Source organism: Lathyrus oleraceus, chromosome 7, assembly GCF_024323335.1.
Source record: "Lathyrus oleraceus cultivar Zhongwan6 chromosome 7, CAAS_Psat_ZW6_1.0, whole genome shotgun sequence".
Lineage (NCBI taxonomy): Eukaryota > Viridiplantae > Streptophyta > Magnoliopsida > Fabales > Fabaceae > Lathyrus > Lathyrus oleraceus.
Window position 1 is genome coordinate 140,363,838 of NC_066585.1, and position 13,860 is coordinate 140,377,697.

The window sequence follows — 13,860 nt, forward strand, 5'->3', positions numbered from 1 at the left end:
TGGACTATTCTTTTTATTATCCAGCGAGTCTATTTTATGCGAAGTAATTTTTAACTACATCTGAGTTCACAGCGGAAGTGAAGTCTTCCCCATCCATAGTTGCAAGCATTAAGGCTCCACCATCAAAAGTCTTGGTGACAATATATGGTCCATCATAGTTAGTTGTCCACTTGCCCCTGTGATCTGTCTGAGGAGGAAGGATCCTTTTCAACACCAAATCTCTGACTTGGAAGCATCGAGGACACACTTTCTGATCAAAGGCTCTCTTCATCCGACTTTGATACAACTGCCCATGACAAATGGTTGCCATTCGCTTCTCTTCGATAAGACTCAACTCATTGAACCTTGTCTGAATCCATTCAGCTTCGTCTAACTCGACATCTAGCAGGACTTTTAGAGAAGGAATCTCCACTTCAACAGGTAGGACTGCTTCCGTACCATACACAAGGGAGTAAGGGGTTTCCCTGGTCGATGTACGTAGTGAAGTACGGTACCCATGCAAGGCGAAGGGTAGCATCTCATGCCAATCTCTGTACATAACGACCATCTTCTGCACAATCTTCTTTATGTTCTTATTTGTTGCCATAACAGCACCGTTCATCTTAGGACGATAAGGGGAAGAATTGTGATGTTGAATGTTGAAGTTCTTGCACAACTCCTTCATCATTTTGTTATTGAGATTAGAACCATTATCAGTAATGATTCTTTCAGGAATCCCATAACGACAAATGATTTCTTTCTTAATGAATCGGGCAACCACATGTCTGATGACCTTCGCAAATGACGCTGCTTCGACCCACTTGGTGAAATAGTCGATGGCAACAAGGATGAAGCGATGCCCATTGGAAGCAGTCGGCTCAATCTTTCCAATCATAGCAATGCCCCACATAGCAAACGACCACGGCGAAGACATCACATTCAGAGGATTTGGCGGCACATGCACCTTATCAGCATAAATCTGGAATTTATGACACTTCCGAGCATATTTGAAATAATCAGATTCCATGGTCATCCAGTAATAACCCGCTCTCAATAATTTCTTAGCCATTGCATGTCCGCCGGCATGAGTACCGAAGGAGCCTTCATGAACTTCCTGCATTAACATGTTCGCTTCGTGTCTATCCACGCATCTGAATAAAACCATGTCGAAGTTCCTCTTATACAGCACATCATTTTTGTTCAAGAAGAAACTTCCTGCCAATCTTCTCAAAGTCTTCCTATCATTGTTGGATTCCCCTGCAGGGTACTCTTGATTCTTCAGAAAGCACTTGATGTCGTGATACCAGGGCTTGTCATCAACTACCAGCTCAACAGCAAACACATTCGTGGCCCTATCAAGGCGCATAACATCAATCTTGGGAACATAGTTCCACCGAATCACCTTGATCATGGAGGATAGAGTAGCAAGAGCATCTGCCATCTAGTTCTCATCACGAGGTATATGATACAACTTTACTGTTGTGGAGAAAGTCAACAGTCTTCTCGTGTAATCTCTGTAGGGGACCAGATTAGGCTGGAGAGTATTCCAATCACCATTCACTTGATTGATCACTAGAGCTGAATCTCCGAAGATATCCAGAGTCTTGATTCTCAAATCAGTGGCTTGCTCAATACCCAAGATACACGCCTCACACTCAGCTTCATTATTGGTGCATTCAAAAGTCAGACGAGCGGTGAAAGGCATGTGAGCACCTTTCGGAGTGGTAATGATAGCACCAATTCCACTTCCTTTGACATTGACGACCACATCAAACATTAAAGTCCACTTTTCATCTGGATCAGGTCCCTCCTCAACAACTGGCTCTTCACAGTCTTTCATCTTGAGGAACATGATGTCTTCATCCGGAAAATCGAACTTCATCGGCTCATAATCATCAATCGGCTACTGAGCAAGATAGTCTGACAGAATACTCCCTTTGATGGTTTCTGGGATGTATACTGGATGTCATACTCTATCAGTACCATTTGCCAACGAGCAACCCTTCTAGTGAGAGTTGGCTTCTCGAATATATACTTGACTGGATCCATTTTGGAGATCAGTAAGGTTGTGTGAGTCAACATGTATTGTCTCAATCACTTAGCAGCCCATGCAAGTGCGCAACATGTCTTTTCGAGCATTGAGTATCTCGACTCGCAATCTGTGAATTTTTTACTCAGGTAGTAGATGGCATGCTCTTTCCTACCTGTCTCGTCGTGTTGACCGAGAACACAACCCATGGAATTATCAAGTACTGTCAAATACATAATCAGTGGTCTCCCTGGGACTGGAGGCATAAGGATTGGAGGATTATGCAAATACTCTTTTATTTTTTCGAAAGCCCTTTGGCAATCATCATTCCACCTGATAGCCTGATCTTTTCTTAACAATTTGAATATTGGCTCACACGTGGTTGTTAGGTGAGAGATGAACCTTGCAATGTAGTTCAACCTCCCTAAGAAACCACAGACTTGTTTTTCTGTTCTTGGCTCAGGCATTTCTTGTATCGCTTTCACTTTGGCAGGATCCACCTCAATCCCTTTTTCACTAACAATAAAACCCAGCAGTTTTCCAGATCTCACCCCGAAAGTACACTTGTTCGGAGTAAGCCTCAGCTTGAATTTCTTCAAACGCTCAAACAGTTTCTGCAAATTCACCAAATGTTCTTCTTCCGTCGGATAGGGAAACCGGGTCCCCAGCAGAGTCACTAGTTGTCGCAACGCGAAAAACAACCGACGGAGAAGAAAAAACAGAAGAGCCGCCACCGTTCGTTATTTATCCCAAAGGAGGGAAAGGAAACGATCGAAGAAAACCTGAAGAGAGGAAAAGACAAGGTCTCGCAACCAAATCTAGGGTTCGGGAGTCGATTATGCAAAGGGAAGGTATTAACACCCCTACGCATCCGTAGTACTCTACGGGATCCACTCTTGTTGTTCTAGTCTAAAGGGTGTTGGTATATCTAAGGTACTATCTGCTAAAAGAAGGTCAAAAGAAAATGACTCGCAAGGATGTCGCATCCACTACCTACGTATCTCACATGAGTATGAGAATCAGAGTCTTCGTAGCTCGGCTACCTATGGGCTAAAGAGAGGTGTGCTCGATAAGACATCGCGTCTTATGTCTACGTATCTCATTTGGAATGAGAGTCAGAGAAAAACGTAGTTCAGCTAACTACAGGAACGCGGGTCTCGATTGCAACTAGGGCAAGAGAAAGGGAAGGTCTCGATCGCAATGAGGGCGAGAGAAAAGAATCACAGCAAGGGCGAAAGCAAGCAAAGATTAGTTGTTAGTTTTCAGTCAAACTCGGGAAGACATCGCGTCTCGTGCCTACGTATCTCATCTGAATATGAGATCAGAGTTGTCGTAGTTCGGCTACCTAGGGGTTAAGGATTACCATATGAACATGGACTTACAAAAGAGGACACCATATATGTCTAAGGAGAGTGGGCAATGGGTTCAACGTCCCAGCAGTAGGTGTCGCAGCTTGCTGAATCGAGTCTTAGGCAGTTACCTCTTTGCAATAGAACAGATTTACATGCCACAAGGTCGGAGACGCACGGAAGGTCTAAAAGTGGGAAAGCTCTGCCCTGGAGTTGCATGCAATGTGGACCTATGTGTTAGGATTTATAAAGGGGAACATCTACCTAATGTTAGTATGTAAAGAATAAGGGAATTCTACCTATGTTATCATACAAAGGGTTCTACCTAATGGGTGCTACCTAAACGGAACAAGAGTCGATGGGTGGAGCAAGGAGAAGAGCAACGAATAAGGGTAGATGGCGATGCCTGGGGCAATCGACTTACAGGTAAATGGTGATGCCTGAAGCAATCGACTTACAAGAGGATGGATGAATACATGCTGGTTCTGTTAAGTTTTGAAAATGATTGCTCGACGTTGGATTGAGCTTTTGATCTGTTTTGAAATGATTATCGGATGTTCGTTATAATTCTTGTATTAACAGATGAATAAAGAATGAAAGAAATAAATATTATACACTTTATGGGAGAGGGGTACATTTGTTATGAATGGGGTTGGTTCATGGCAATCAAACAACAAGAATATATGCCTCAATCATCATACAAGTAGGCAACAATTGTCAATCAAATAAGATAAGTAAACAAGTATATAACCCAATCAAAGAATCAAAGAATGAAATAAGGGAGCATTAAATAAGGCATGGGAAGTATGAACATGCTAAACAATCAAACAATAGAAGCATGGATGAAAGAAACAAGTATAACAAATGACAGATGAATCAGACAGATAAAAAGATGCACAAAAGATTCACTGAAATAATTAAATTAGGAAATGAGGTAAGGATCGAATAAAATCAAGATACAATGCCTCTAATACATGGCATATGATATGAGCAAGGGAGGATCAAAAGATCTCTTCAATTGCCAAAAGCAATCCCTAAGTCAAACATCGGTCATAAAGAAGTCAACTGAAAATTCAAGTCAACTTAAAAAATATGAAATAAATAGCAAATTAATCAAGAAAATTATGAAAAATTAAACTAAATAAGATGGGGTCAGGACATCATCATCCCCCAAAAAGATTTTAAAAATAATAAAAATTAGTGCATGAATTAATTAAAATAAAACAGAAGTCAAACTAAAAGTCAACCAACAAGACTAGGTTAAGGATAAATCAAGAATAAATAGAAAATGGGAAATAAAATTCCAAGAAAAGATCATATTGACCATGGGACAGTGGTCAACCTTCATCCCAAAAAGCAAAAGCTAAAAAAAATTAAGTCATTAAAATAAAATCAATAAAAAAATGTATGCGAATATGAACCATTTAGAATTAATAATTGAAATAAAATATTCACATTAAATAAATACAAAAATAAAAATTAAATAAAATTAAATAAGGCATTAAGAAATGTGGAAAATATTTTTGGGTATTTTTATGAATAAAGAAAATATTTTAAATCAATTAAAATCAAAACAGAAAATAAATTGAAGTTAAAAAGAAAATGAAAAGAGATGGATTAGCGCTGATGGGCCCTGAAAGGGGGTGCTGAAAGAGAAATGCGCAGGCCCACAATCCAAATAATAGTCAAATCCAGCGTGATAACATTTAAATAACGTTTTAATAAAAAAACATGTAACATTGTATCAACTGGTCACGTTTCATTAAGTCACTAGAGGACAAAATAACAACGGGCGGCCACGATTAAAACATGCGCCTTGGATCTAATGGTTCATAAGACGACACGTGGTCGTCTTCCTCACTAAACCAGAAACCCTAGCGCCATTCAAAAGAAATGCAGAACATGCAGTGAGTTTTTCTGAAACATCCACTCAAGAATACAAGCACTATAATGCACCAAATGACATGAAATAAAAACCAGAACTCAAGTATGAAATGTGGAGATTAACATGGTATCCTTGTTTGAGTAAAATAACGGCTTAATCATGGAGAAATATTGTCAACAAGATGTCCACATGGCCACGGATATGAGCAACAAGCAATAGCATAAACCAACAACATAGACATTGCCTCGTGTTGAGGGCTTCAGAAGTAAACACAAGCATATGATTAGCATGGTAATGATGATGAGCATGGTAATAGCATGAAACAAGCATGGTAAACGATAATGATAATAAGCATAGTAAGCAATACATGGCCATGGAAGAGGAGTAATAAAGGTACCTAGTGGAAGCTTGGTCCACTGCCTCTTGATTGTGGAGAGAATGGAAGAATATGATGCTTCCTTCTTGGTGCTTCAACTTCACTTCAAGAACTTGGTGAGAAAAGGAAATCTGACTTGTGATGAAACTTGCCTTGCTCGAAAATCCACAGCCAGCCTTTTAGGTTTAGGGTTTTTAGCTCTTAAATATGGTGGATCAAATGTTTAATGGGCTCTGAAATAAATGATTTGTTCATGGGCAAAATGATGCATTTTGGTTGCAAATGGTGAGGTGATGTTAGAAAAGGGAAAGAAAAGGCACGTGAGGTTTTGTCCTTATTTGGAAAACTTTTAAGTGAATGAATATACAATGCATGGCCAAATGAGAAAACAAACATGGACTGCAGCATGGCTTGGTCAGGCAAGGAAACAAGAAAACAGTTCAAAGTGGTGACTTTGTGGCCATATATCTTGATGAACAAGCCACCAAATGATGAGATAATGCAAACAGTAGCAAGATATCATGGAGCTTGACATCTTTCATGTTGAGCATGAATGGAAATGATGAATGGAAGAAGTTGAAAAATGGCCCTCAAGATCATGTCTCAACATTGCAAAATGGTTGGGCCAGTTTGGCCTAAAATCTGCCTAGAAAATAAAGTCATGGTGCCAACTTTAAGTGAGTGCATCTCTCAAACCATGGATCCAAATGAGATGATTCCAAAGGGAGGTGAAATAGGACATGGTAATGTATAATTGTTGTGAAGAAACTACATGCAATAGGTGCCTTGAAGTGCAAGAAAACTGGCCAAGAAGTCTTGACAAACTTTGAAGATTTTGAGACTTAGAAATGTTTCTAAGTGTTCTAAAAATATATCCCACTTTGACTAGGCATAACTTTCTCAATCTTGATCCAAATGGAGAAAACTTTATATTTATAGAAAGCTTGGAACAAGAGGAACAACTTTCATGTTGGAGAAATTTTCAGATGGATCTTTTATCTTGATGGAAAATGGGCTTAAAGTGAGTGCAACAATCATGAAAACTTGCCCTAAATGGAAAGTCAACCATTTCCAAATTAAGTAACTTTTCCAATTCCTGATTAAATGATGAATCCATGATCCAACCTTGACCAAATTTTCACATGTAGGATCCCCTAGGCATGAATTTTGAGATTCCACTCTCAAAATGTCAGGAGTTGACTTTTCTAGCCCCACAGTTGACTTTTCCCAAACCGTCTGATTCTCGATTCCAGTGATCAATTGAAGCACCTCTGGCTCAAAGAAAGAGCTGAATTTTTGTATGTAGACCCTTATGGACATATGAAGGGCCATGGAAAAGAGTTTCACCCAAAGAATCAGAAATAAACTGATTTTATACCAAACCCTAATTTTAGGGCAAAAATGAGAGGGGACTGATTGCACTGTTTGCCAATGGATCTTTCTGAGATAATTGTGAATCTTTCTATGCCAAGATACCTCTCCAATCATGACATGGATAAGCTCCTCTACTTCCAACCAAGCATTTCATGTTGCAGGTAGCCATGAAACCATAATTTCCTGATTAAATCCATATGAACACTCTGATAGCTCTGAATCCTTCACTGATGAGTTGAGGACCATAATGAGACACCTGGAGCCCCCTGAGACCCTTGAGACTTGTATACTAGAGAATGAAGTCCAATTCTAAATCTTGCTTTGTGTGGGCTCCTTCTGTTAAGGAGTGATCAATCAAAACCTGATTTCCATGTCACTAATGCAGTATGCAATGAGTATGACCTAGTATGATGCCAATGAAGTGCAAAACATAATCCCATGCTTCCAAGAAAAATGAAGGGTAAATTTTGGGGTATTACATCTAGCACAGGCACAATATTGGCCACCCATTGCAGATAGTCAACGGTCACAAGGAAACCGACATCAATCTGCTTCTCCACTTCTACTTTGATCTTCACAGCCATATTAGGATGTGTTCTTCTCAATTTCTGCTTGATTGGCGGGCACTCTGGCTTCAACAACAATCTATGCTCCACAATCTTGGGATCCAAACTAGGCATGTCGTGATAGGACCAAGTAAACACATTTGAATATCTCGGAGAAGATCAATCAACCCCTTCTTGACATCTGGACACAGTCGAGACCCAATCTTGACTTCCTTCACATCATCCTCGGAACCCAAGTTGACTAGCTCAATCTGCTCTTCGAATGGCTGAATGCTCTTTTCATATTGTTCAAGAAGACGAGGTAATTCATCACTCACTTCTACATCACTTTCCTCCTCGGCCTCAAACACAGTGAATTCAAAATTTGGAGAAGGATCATTGTATTCAATGGGGTTAGGAACCAACCTGCATTATTATTTGATATTTTGATTTTAGAGAAGTGAACTTGTGACCAAATATTATGCAGATGGACAATTATATTGTTTATTTATGTTTTTTATGATTACCACTTTCAGAATAAAGCAAAAAGTAAAAACAAAACATCATAGATGTGGATGAATAGAATTAATTTTATTAATGATCAATTTGAGAATGCCCAACAATGTTCACTTCACCCTTAGGCATAGGAGAAGGATTTTAAAAACATATAATATCAATTACTTAGATCGATGCAAAATAACAGGAATATCAACAACAGTCCAATTGTTGCAAGCCTTTCCATGCTTCACAAAATTGGTGCAGTCTTCCTCTTCGTCATCTTCTAGCACAGCAACTAAGTGTTATTTATTTCCATGAATGAACCCTCCTTTACGGTAGCTAAGTTACCTATCTTCAGACCTTGCAGTTGATGAACCTTTCTGGAACCCCAAACCGGTTTTGCCTTTGTTATCGGAGACCTCTACCATGCGCCCCCACTGATCAACATTGCCTTCTTCCACAATCTTCTTAGCATCTTTCAATGAGAACATAGGTGCCCCAACTCTCTTTTTAGCAGCAATAGACAAGGCTTGGAAAGGAGTTCCAACCTCATCCTCATCTTCAACATAAGAGAAAGATGACAGGTGGCTAACCAACAACGCTTTCTCCCCACCAACAATCACAAGCTTTCCATTCTTCACAAATTTGAGCTTCTGGTGCAATGTGGATGTAACAGCTCTTGCCTCATGGATCCATGGCCTTCCCAATAAACAACTGTAGGCCGGGTGGATATCCATTACTTGAAAAGTAATCTGAAAATCACTCGGACCTATCTTTACTGGAAGGTCCACTTCACCAATAACGATTTTGCACGAACCGTCAAAAGCTTTGACAATTACATCGCTATACCTAATAGGCGCTCCTTGATATGATAGCTTTGACAGAGTTCACTTCGGCAACACATTCAGTGACGACCCAGTGTCAATAAGCACATTTGATAAAGCATCTTCTTTGCAATTCACGGAGATGTGCAAAGCCAGATTATGATTTCTGCCCTCCTCAGGGAGTTCTTCATCACATAAGCTAAGATTATTGCAAGAAGTGATGTTAGCCATGATATGATCGAATTGATCCACTATAACATCATGTTCTACAAAAGCTTGTTCCAGAACTCTTTGCAGTGTTTCTCTGTGTGCTTTAGAATTCATAAGCAAAGACAACACTGAGATTTTTGAGGGGGTTTGGAGCAGCTGCTCCACCACATTGAACCCACTTCTCTTGATTAACTGAAGTACCTCATCATCATTGTTAGCTTTCAAATTTCTAGATTCACCATACTTACCTTTTGAAACACCAACTGGATCTACAATAGGCACTTCCACCTTCTTACTCACAACTGATTCTTCCTTATCCTTCGGGAACACCGACCCAAACACTCGACCATTGCGGGTCACCTTGGTAACATCAGCAATGCTCAGCACAAAGCTAGTCGTAGGAAACATGACCTCTTGACCACCCTTAATCATTGTAGCATTATACTGGTACGACACTGCTTTATCAGATGAATACGGGACTGGGCCCACTAACAGTATAACCAAAGGCGATACTGATCTATTGCTGACATTGTTACTGTTGCCGCTGTACTACTGAATTACCAATCTCTATGGCTGCTTGAAAATGGGAACTATGACATTTACATCGTCATCTACATGACGGGATTGAACAATTTGAATTATGCCTTAAGCCATCAGTCGCTGGATGTCCCTTTTCAAAATTTCACAACCCCTCGGGTTAATACTACAGATAACACAACTCTCATGGTCATGTTCACAATCATTCACCAAACAAATGTCCTTATGCATCTACACTAATGACCTCCGAAAAAAGCGCACATCAAAAACCTTAAACTCTCCAGGACAACAATCTACCATATTCACAGAAGAGTTCCCATGGGCGGGTAGTGGATTTGCTTTCACGTTCGGTGCACGATCCTCAAAGGACACCATTCCATTCTTCACCAGCTTTTGAACCTCATACTTGAGAGGATAGCAATTTTCCATATCATGTTCGGGTGCTCCCTAATGAAAAGCACAACAGAGCTCAGGCTTGTACCACCATGGAAGTCGTTCTTGAATTTGCGGTGGGTTTCTCGGTTGAATTAGGTTCTTGAGAACCAAAGACGGGTACAATTCTGCATAAGACATAGGAATCGGGTTGAAAGAGACCTTCTTCCTCTCAAAGTTTTGTTGATTATGATTGTTGTTGGTATTGTTGTTGTTGTAGGTGTTTGTTCGTTGTTGTGGTTGTTGTTGTTGATGTTGTGGTTGTTGAACTGGTGTTGATTGATGATTAGAAAACACAAGGATAACTGAAGATACTTGATGATGATGTTGACGGGATGGTGGATTCCTTCTAATCTGAGGCTTCCTCTGCCTCCCACTTGAAATTGCATTTGTTTCACTGTCCTTCTTCTTCCCAAAATTGCTACCATACCTCTTACTCGATGATGCTTCATCTTTCGACAAACGTCCTTCTCGGACCCCTTCCTCAAGCCTCATCCCCGTGTTTACAATTTCGGTAAAATCACTGGGGGCACTAGCAATCATACGTTCATAATAAAATGAACTCAGAGTTTTCAGAAAGATCTTTGTCATCTCTTTTTCCTCCAAGGGAGGAGTGACCTGAGCAGCCAATTCCCTCCATCTCTGCGCATACTATTTAAATGTCTCCTTATCCTTTTGAGACACAGACCTCAACTTGTCTCTATCAGGAGCCATATCCATATTGTACTTATATTGCTTGACAAAAGCCTGTCCTAAGTCATTGAAAGTGCAAACGCTTGCACTATCTAACCCCATATACCAATGGAGTGCAACATTGGTCAAGCTGTCCTGGAAGTAGTGAATGAACAATTGATCATTATCGGTCTGAGTAGATATCTTGCGAGCATACATCACTAGATGACTGAGCGGACAAGTGTTCCCTTTATACTTTTCAAAGTCAGGCACTTTGAACTTCACCAGGATCTTGACATTGGGCACTAAACACAACTCAACAACACTCTTTTCAAAGTCCTTACCTCTTAGCGTCTTCAATTCCTTGCTCAGCTCAAGAAATTGATCCTTCATTTCATCCATTTTCTCATAGACATCCGGACCCTCAGACGGCTCGGAGTGATAAATGGTGTCCTCTACATGAGGTAAGGTGTGCACAATGGAAGGTGGCATAGACATGACCGGGCTAGATGCCGGCATGGAAGCAAATGTAGGCACAAAGCCTTCAGGCATAAAGTTGGACGGCATTCCCCACGAGAATCCGGTAGGAATAGTAGGCGCGAAGTGGGCGGCAGTAGCAGGCATGGTAGAGGTAGCCACTTCTAGAATAACAGTCCTCGCAGGAGGAGTTACAGGTGTTGGAGAAGCTTGACTTTGAGCAGCAAGAACTAACTCCATCATGGCAGTCAGGCGGGCAATCTCGTTCTTCAGCTCCCTATTCTCTTGTTCCAAATGCTCGATGATTCTTAGATGATTGGCGCGGGTAGTGTATCGATGACTCAGCTTGGCTAAAGCACATAAGAAACACCAATGAGACATCTGGCGAAAAGGAAACCTGCTTATGCAAATGATGCATGAAATGCAATGCTTGTTTATTTATTTTTATTTGCAAGGAACTCACTATATCATTTGTAAATATATATAGTTAACAACAATTGCAATAATTTTATATGACCACAAAAATCTCTTTTCATTTATATAATTGGAAGGATTGCACTAAGTACAATTTCAGAAACCAAATGAAAAATACAAGAGGAAAGGAGACTAGTCATCCTAAGGATCCCTAACAACATCAGAAGATCTGGATGAAGGTTCGTGCTTCCTTTGAATGCGACGAATCTCGGTCTCAAAAGAAGCTTTCATCTGAGTCTTCTCGAGGATAAGCTGATCAATAATCTTCTTCCAAGCAACGGAAGGCTGAGGCATGCTAGAAGATGAAACCTCTGGCTCTCTCTATCTCTTCGTCACTCGGTCTTCGAGTAGCTCAATAAGTGCATCCTTGTTCTTAGACTCCAACTGCAACTCTTCATGCTTCTTGCTCAAAGCACGGAAACACTCTTCCCACATATCCTTCTCTTGCTTCATCTTGACGAGTGCGTCTTCCGAATCCTCTATATCTTGGTTAGGGAGAGTTAATGGCTCAACCACAACCATAGACATAGGTCTTTCACAAGGATAAGGCATCTTCAACTCCAAAGCCCTTTTCTTCACCCAAAGAGTGTAAGCTTCCAAAGCTACACAATTGCACGGACCAAGCTCGAATCTTCCCTTCCTATGCACATTATGCCAAGCATGCACAATCTTCTGCTTCAAATGTTGGGGATCTTTACCCTCTTAATAGAAAAGACCTTCTAACAAAGTGTTATTAGGTTTGTCTCTCAAGTGGAACCCAAGTTGACGACAAGCCAAAGCAGGGTTGTAGTTAATTCCTCCTTGTGTACCAATGAGAGGCACATTAGAGAATTCACCACAACTATCAATAATCTCCAAACTGCTCAAAGAAGGATCATACCAAACTATATCATCATTAGTGAGAGACATAAGTTTCTGAGACCACCGTAGACATTGTTTGTTCTCCACAAAAGTAGGTGTCTGAGGCAAGTGCGAAATAAACCAGTTGTATAGAAGAGGAATACAACAGACAATCATTCCACCACCCTTAAAATTCCTTATATGCAAAGAGAAATACATATCACCCAACAAAGTAGGCGCAGGATTCCCAATCAAGATAGCTTTGAAAGCATCCACACTACCGGCTTGAGAAAAAGTAGTAGCTTCCTTGATGAGGAAACCAGATGGCAACCCAAACAATCCTCCTTTCTTCACCCAATGAGGCTTTATCTCAGACTTCTTCAAGTGAAGAGCTTCAGCAATAATACTAGATCGGGGAATCTCCTCCAATCCACTAAAAGGTACTCTACTAGAAATAGGTATCCCCAAAAGATGAGAATACTCCTCCAATGTAGGCACAAGCTGAAAATCTGGGAAAGTGAAACAGCGGTAGAGAGGATCATAGAACTGCACCAATACACTCAAGAGTCCTTCAACCACATCAGCAGACAAGATAAACAAAAGCTTCCCATGGCGTTGTTTGAAGTCCAAGGGATCTAATACCAAAGATGCTAGCTTCCTTAACTCTTTCAAGTCAGGACATCTGAAACGGTACTTCTTAGTGTTCCTTCGTCCACAATCCATGGTCTAAAAATATTTGCAAATAATACCTCAGTTCCTTGACATTTTTCGTGTGATGAATGTTATGATGCGCATGAACGCATGAATGCAACAATCACAAATAAGGGATCACACACAAGGCAAACAAAGGTCAAGGGATGAATCAAGTCATTGTCAAGATCAATTATCCATTTTGGTGGATTACGGTTTACACCTTATCAACACCCAAGTTCCATTGATATTAACAAGAATGGATTGGATCAACCAAGAATCAAGGGTTTGTTATAAGTCACGAGCATGGAGTCTGGGTAAGAGCCATCCCAAAGGAGTGAACTAAGGATAAAAACCATAATATTATAGGGTAAGATGATTGACTCATCGACCCATAATATTCTCAAGAGAAACTCGTCTGAGTGTAGTATCGCGTAACAACTGTTATCATGTTTACACTTGAACAGTCTCCCACTACATCCTAAATAGGCCAAAAGGGGTTAAATGTTCTAAGGTCCTCAGCTTCTCGGACCCAAATCAGAGATAATAATGCCTAACCACAAATACTTGTGTGACATTTCCAAATCCAAAAGAGTCTCCACTGAGCAGATGGATCTCAAGCCAACTTGTTAAGGACTACTCCACACAAGTCGAACATGACTATACCAT